A 7,965-nucleotide genomic window follows, 5' to 3' on the forward strand; every position below is an offset into this window, starting at 1 on the left:
TATTGGGGAGGCAACGACCAAGGGAATCGGGGGTCGGGCTTTCAAAGGCCCCCGATGTATCAATAACCAAACAACCTGCCTCCTTATCCGTCTCAAGGTTCTAGTTCTTCCACCAATGAGATGGGACCGATTGAAAATATGTTCAAACAAATGATGGATAAAAATGTCGACTCCGATGCTCAATTAGCCTCTCACAACACTTCAATCCGCAATTTGGAAGTTTAATTGGGGAAAATTTCGCAAGCTTTAAACACTCGTCCTAAGGGGACACTACCTAGTGATACGGTAGTGAACCCGAAAGGTGGGAACAACACGGGACATGCCATGGCCGTAACAACAAGGAGTGGAAGAGGTGGAGATGCAACCACCTCAAATCAAAGAAGAATTGTGGATGATGATGTAGTGGTTCAAGAAGATGAGATTCCAAGCAATGTGGTTCAAGCTATTTAAGAAGTGAGAATTGATATTGATGAGAGTGTGGAGAAGACCGAAGAAGAAGTGAACCCGTTTAGGAACACGAGATTGACATACCGGAACCGGTAGTGCCAAAGGACAAGGCACCAATGCCAAGGCCTCCTCCTTCATACCCTCAAAGGCTCACCAAGCAAAATAGTGAGAACCAATTCAAGAAGTTTATTGACATGATGAAGAGCTTATACATTAATGTGCCATTGGTTGAGGCATTGGAACAAATGCCCGGTTATACAAAGTTCATGAAGGATTTGGTGACAAAGAAAAGATCAATGAATTGTGAGACTATCAAGATGACACATCAAGTAAGTGTTATTGTGCACACAATGGCTCCGAAATTGTAAGATCACGGCGCTTTCACAATCCCTTCCACTATTGGAAGCGCCGACTTTGCCGAAGCTCTATGTGATCTAGGGGCGAGTATTAACTTGATGCCCTATTCGGTGTTCAAAACTTTGGGAATTGGGCAACCAAGACCCACATCTACGAGGTTACAAATAGCGAATCGTACTATAAAGTGACCATTGGGTATTATTGATGATGTGTTGGTTCGTGTTGATAAGTTCATCCTCCCGGCGGACTTTGTGATTCTTGATTGCGAAGTGGACTATGAGGTGACTATTATATTAGGTAGACCTTTCCTTGCTACGGGGAAGGCTCTTGTTGATGTGGAAGCCGGTGAGCTCACCTTCTGGGTGGGTGATGAAATGATGGTTTTCCATGTGTGCAAAGCTATGAGGCAATCGAATAGCAATGAAGTTTGTTCATTTGTGGACTTAGTGAGTGAGGTGATTATTGATGATGCTAGTGCCATGATGAATGTTGATGAAACTTTGGAAAACGTATTGCTTAATCATGATGATGATGAGAAGGAAGGCTTTGTGGAATGTGTAAATGCATTACAAGGAATAGGGTCATATATTTATGAACCACGAAAATTCTCCTTAGACCTTGAAAATCGAAAGACTCCTCCAACAAAGCCCTCAATCGAGGAGCCTCCCACTTTGGAGTTAAAGCCATTGCCTTCACATCTCAAGTATGAGTTTCTTGGCCCATATTCTACGTTACTTGTTATTCTTTCCTCTTGCTTGACTAACATGCAGGTAGATTCTACTTTGGTGGTGCTTCAAAAGAGGAAGAAAGGTATAGGATGGACACTGGCAGATATTTGGGGTATAAGCCCCGCCTTTTGCATACACAAGATTATTTTGGAGGAGGATGCCAAACCCTCCATTGAACATCAAAGAAGATTAAATGAAGTAATGCAAGAGGTGGTGAAGAAGGAGATCATATAATGGTTGGATGTTGGGGTTGTTTACCCTATTTTCGATAGCTCGTGGACCGCTTCGGTGCAATGTATCCCAAAAAAAGGGGGCATGACTATGGTAACAAATGACAAGAACGAGTTGATCCCCACAAGAACGGTCACCTGGTGGAGAGTTTGCATGGACTATAGGAAGCTCAACAAAGTCACTCCGAAATATCATTTTCTGCTTCCATTGCTTGATCAAATGCTTGATAGGTTGGCCGGACGAGCTTTTTATTATTTCCTTGATGGATATTCCGACCACAATCAAATTCTTATTGCTCTTGAGGACCAAGAGAAGACTACTTTCACTTGTCCCTATGGTACTTTCTCATTCTCGCGGATTCCATTTGGGTTATGCAATGCACCGACGACTTTTCAACGGTGTATGATGGCCATCTTCACCGACGCGGTGGAGGATTTTCTTGAGGTCTTTATGGATGATTTATTTGTGGTTGGGAATTCCTTCAATGATTGCTTGAAAAACTTGGATAATATCTTGGCAAGATGTGAGGACACAAACTTGGTTTTGAATTGGGAGAAATGTCACTTCATAGTCGAAGAAGGCATAGTCCTCGGCCACAAAATTTCAAAGCATGGTATTGAGGTCGACAAGGCCAACATTGAAATGATCTCCAAACTCTCTCCCCTATATCCGTGAAGGGAGTGAGGATCTTCTTGGGTCAGGCGAGATTCTATCACCGATTCACCAAGGACTTTTCTAAGGTGGTAAACCCCATGTGTAAACGTTTTGGAGAAGGATGCCAAGTTCCATTTCAACGAGGATTGTATGAAGGCATTCCTTTTGAGCTTGCCTTTTGAGCTCATGTGTGCTTGCCTATTATCACCACACCGGATTTGTGCTTGCCTTTTGAGCTCATGTGTGACTTAAGTGATATGGCGGTCGAAGCAGTTTTGGGGCAACGTATCAACAAAATCTTCCATCCGGTTTACTATGATAGTAAGACCATGAATGATGCCCAAGTCAACTACATAGTGACCGAAAAAGAGCTCCTTGCTATTGTCTTTGCTATGGAGAAGTTTCGCCCGTATTTGATGGGTACAAAGGTGATTGTACACACCGACCATGCGGCGCTTCGATATTTGATGAGCAAGAAAGATTCTAAAGCAAGATTAATGTAGTGGGTGCTTCTATTGCAAGAGTTTTATCTAGAGATTCAAGATCGCAAAGGTAGTGAAAGCCAAGTGGCGGACCACTTGTCTCGTTTGGAGGAGAAGGGGAGGCCACATGACGGGCTTGAGATAAATGATTCCTTCCCCGACGAGCAACTTTTAGCCATTTCAATGACCGGGATAACATTGTTCGCCGACTTAGACAATTATCATGTAAGTGGTATTGTGCCAAATGAGTTCTCTTCAAACTAAAGAAAGAAGCTGAAACGGGATTGCCTTGACTATTATTGGGATGAGCCGTATCTCTTCTGGATTTGTACCAATGGTGTGATTCGACGATGTGTGCCGGAGGAGGAATAAAGGGAAATTCTTGAGGCTTGCCACTCTTCATAATATGGTGGTCACCATGGTGGAGCTAGAACGACAACAAAAGTGTTGAGTTGTGGATTCTATTGGCCTACTCTTTACAAAGATGCTAGCAATCTCGTCAAGCGTTGTGATGAATGTCAAAGGGCTTGTGAGATTTCTAAGAAGAATAAGATGCCCCTCACCATCATCTTGGAGATTGACATTTTTGATGTGTGGGGCATTGATTTCATGGGTCCGTTCGTGAGCTCTTGTGGGAACACTTACATATTGGTAGCTGTGGATTATGTGTCAAAGTAGGTTGAAGTCGTGGCTTTACCCAACAATGAAGCTTGAAGTGTGGTGGCATTTTTGAAAAAGAACATCTTCACGAGATTTGGTACTCCAAGGGCCATTATTAGTGATTGGGGATCACACTTTTGTAATAAAGCTTTTGATACCTTACTCACAAAGTATGGTGTCACTCACAAAGTGTCGACTCCCTATCATCCTTAAGCAAGTGGGCAAGTCGACAACCGGGAGATCAAGAGTATTTTGTCAAAGACTATGAATGCCAATCGTATGGATTGGTCAAAGAAACTTGATGATGCTCTTTGGGCTTATAAGACGGCTTACAAAACACTGATTGGTATGTCTCCGTATCGGTTAGTTTTCAAGAAATCTTGTCATCTACCGGTGGAACTTGAGCACAAGGCTATGTGGGCATTGAAGAAGCTTAATCTTGAATGGGATGTCGCCGCCAACTTAAGGGTGGCACAATTGAATGAGCTTGATGAATTCCGGTACCATGCATATTCAAGTTCGTCCTTATACAAGGACAAGATGAAGTACCTCCATGACAAGTACATCCGGAATAAGGAGTTTAAATAAGGTGATCCTGTGTTATTGTTCATTCCCGGTTACGGATGTTTTCGGGCAAGTTGAAGTCTAAATGGAGTGGCCCATTTGAAGTGGTGAATGTAACCCCCTTTGGTGCTTTGGACTTGAAGAATAAAAATGATGAGGTGCTTTGATTCAATGGGCACCGGGTAAAACACTATCTTGGCAAGGTTGATGATGGCCACATCGTGGTGGTTCTTCATTTCAAATAATTGGTAATTTGCGTCGTGCTGCGACGTTAAATCAGGCACTTCTTGGGAGGCAACCCATGTGTCTTTTTCTTTTTCTTTTTATTTTTCATTAGATAGGCTTTGTTTTGTGCTAACTAGTTTTGAAGTGTATGCAGGAATGGATGTGCAATGCAGGGACTGTGTCATAATTGGCTAAGTGTTGAAAAAAGTGCGAACCGCACAATTCTAAAGGCAGCAGCAGAAATCACTCTATGGCTACACAATTCTGTGTGCGTTCGCACAACTGGAAGACCAAAATTGCAAGTTCTCTGAAGTTGGCCTGTCAAAAATCATAGCCAATCTGCGTCCGCACATAAAATTATGCGGTCCGCACAAATTTTGTGGTTGCACTCGCTTTTGTGCGGACCACAGAGTTGCATCAAGGTCCAGGTAAAAAGTGCGGTCCGCACTCAAAATTGTGCGGCCGCACTCACCTTAGGTTTGGGGTGACTTGATCAACCTATAAATAGAACCTCAATGCACTATTCATAATTTTACGTACTCTGAGTTCTTGAACCCTAAGCAAACATAATGCACGTTCAATTAGTTCACAATCTTCCTTCATTTCATTAGTGTAGATTCTTACCTGCATCCTTCATAACTGGTATGTTCATTACTTCTTTAGAATTTTTAATTTTTTTTAGTTTTTGTTCTTTTGTGATAGAGTTATTTTTAGAACTAAAATATCAATTGTTAGTCAAGTGTGTTTAAAATCATGTGGGTAATATCATATATGTTCATTGGGGCCTAGGTAGATCATTAATCATGTTTAATTGCAAATACCATGTCTAAATTGTGCAAAACTTGCAAAACACAGAGTCAGTGCTGCGTAATTTCAAATTGTGCGGCCGCACACAAATTTGTGAGATCCGCAGATCTTAAACTTAAGGCTAAAATGTTGCATAAAAAGTGCGGACCGCACTCAAAATTGTGCGGTCCGCAGAATAATTGTGCGGCCACAGAAAAATGTGTGCGACAGCACTTTGGAACTTCAGAGAACCAGTGTTCTGGAATTAGGATTGTGTGGCCGCACTCAAAATGTTGCGGTCCGCAGAAAAATTGTCCGGCCACAGAAAAATGTGTGCGACCGCACTTTGGAAGTTCAGAGAACTAGTGTTCTGGAATTAGGATTGTGCATCCGCACTCGAAATTGTGTGGTTCGCACTTCAGGATGTGCGACTGCACTTCAAAATTGTGAGGTTCGCACATGGCAGTCTGCTGCCGCACTCAAAATTGTGCGGTCCGCACTGCCTCTTCTGCAATCTATTTTCCTGCAACTATTATGCATCTCTGTACACTATTTTGAGCTTTAACTAACTTATGTACCTCATATTGGAGACAATGGTTCATTCACGAGGTAGAGGAAATACATCTAAAGGGAGAGGTGAACCCTCCCGATGCTGGGGCAAAGGCATTCAACCTTTGGGGGTGCAAAAGAAAACTTTGACAAAAAAGCAAACCCCGGGGAGAGGCAAGGCCACAGAGCCTTCTGAATCAAGCTCATATGTCCCGTCTAGGGAAGCCTCCGAAGGCCACTCAATGGAAGAACAACCTGAGGCCCAGTCCCAACCATCACACTTCACAAGTGCAAAAAAGAACACGTATATAGGACCAAATGGATATTGGTGATACCGTTTATGCGCGTAAATGTGGCATATGCTCGCAAACAGGACACGACTGTCGTAAATGTCCTTCAGCTAGTTTGGGTAGTGGTAGTAATTCAGCTCCCGATGGAAGTTCATGCAATGTGCCCAATTATCAAGGATACCCATAGTGTTGTATTTCAATAATTTGTTGTAATAAGTATATGCACATGTTCATCTTGCAGAATGTATGAAATAAAATTATGTTTCCATTGGTGTTAAGTCTTATTGATATTTATCATTAATACTTCAGTACAACAATTTAACATACACCCCAAGAAAAAAAACAATTGTCATTCGTCATTATCGTCGCTGTCTTGCACTATTTTATTGTCATTGTCTTCATCTTCTCCGTCAACATCGTGTACGTACCCTTCGGGACCGAGGGCATCGTAATCTAGACCCCAGTTGACACACATTTCTCGCATTTTATCGCTATCATTAAGAAGACCACTTGCTTGATTTCTACAACAATATGGGACTCCTACGTCCAATGTCTGTGGTAGAAACTTAGGTAGTCCCTCCCACTCGACAACTGTTGGGAAAACAGGATAATCATTGTCTCTATGCATTTTATCATTTTCTAATAAATCCCAGTACTAAGCCTCTGTTCCTCCCAAGAAGTTAAGATCATCCATTGCATGATGAACATCTAGTGCCTTTTCCATCTCTAGAATCTTCTTCATCAAATGTCGAATCACTTCTGGTTCATCTTTGTGTGTGTTTGTTTGGAAGGTTGCAGACTGTGATTGTGGCGCAACAAGCCCATACCAGCGACATAGTACTTCGTAATCACACCGTTTTGAGTAAAGGGGAACCCATTGTAGTTTTTCGCCCCAAATTTGCATACCTTCAGGCTTTGTAGAATGCGTTTTGCCCTCAATAATGTGCCCTGCAACTTTGAGATCAGTGTGTATATTGATAGGCTTATTTTCCAAGGTACGCAGAACACCATACCACTTGTCATCAACCAAGTCAGTGTAGCAACCTAGCATATTTTTTTCAAGGTAGGGATCGATAGTGTTAAGATATGTTTCGTGGGGATCTGTTGAACTACCTTCACCCTTTTGCCTCTTTTTGAACCACTTGTTAAATGTTTTGCTATGCGATCGCATGGGCAAGTCCGCGATTGCATAGGTTTGGCAAGCTGTGCTATGCGAACACGTGGCTAAGACCGCGTTCGCAAAGAGGCAACGAGGCAGAAGCTGGTCCACGCGCTTAACCCTTCGCGATCGCTTGGACGAGTCCGCAATCGTGTAGGTCTGGGAATGCTGTGTTTCGCGATCGCGTAGAGTTATCCGCGATCGCAGTGTCAATTTTGGCTAGTGGAGATTTGATCTTCGCGATCGCGTTACTTCATCCGCGATTGCATAAGCTTAATTCTGGGCAACCTTATTTTGTTCTTCGTGATTGCGTGCCTTTGGCCACGATCGCATAGAAGAAAAAGCATGGGCAGAAAGTTTAAGTTCTGAAAATGGGACTTCGTCCCATTTTTTATTTTTGACAAATTAGAGCTCGGTAAGAGGCGATTTTCGGGAGAGTTTCAAGAAAAATATCGGGGTAAGTGTTCTTAACTCAATTTTGGTTAGATTACCCGAATCCATCACTGTTTTTATCATTTAATGAGTGAATTAAGTTAGAAAAGTTTGAAAACCCTATTGGATAAATTTGAGAATTTGAGGGCCGAATTGTAATAAGTATATGTACATGTTCATCTTGCAGAATGTATGAAATAAAATTATGTTTTCATTGGTGTTAAGTCTTGTTGATATTTAGCATTAATACTTCAGTGCAACAATTTAACATACACCCCAAGAAAAAAAAACAATTGTCATTCGCCATTATCGTTGTTGTCTGGCACTATTTCATTGTCATTGTCTTCATCTTCTCCGTCAACATCGTGTACGTACCCTTCGGGACCGAGGGCATCGTAATT

Source organism: Nicotiana tabacum, chromosome 19 (genome assembly GCF_000715075.1).
Source record: "Nicotiana tabacum cultivar K326 chromosome 19, ASM71507v2, whole genome shotgun sequence".
Taxonomy (NCBI): Eukaryota; Viridiplantae; Streptophyta; class Magnoliopsida; order Solanales; family Solanaceae; genus Nicotiana; species Nicotiana tabacum.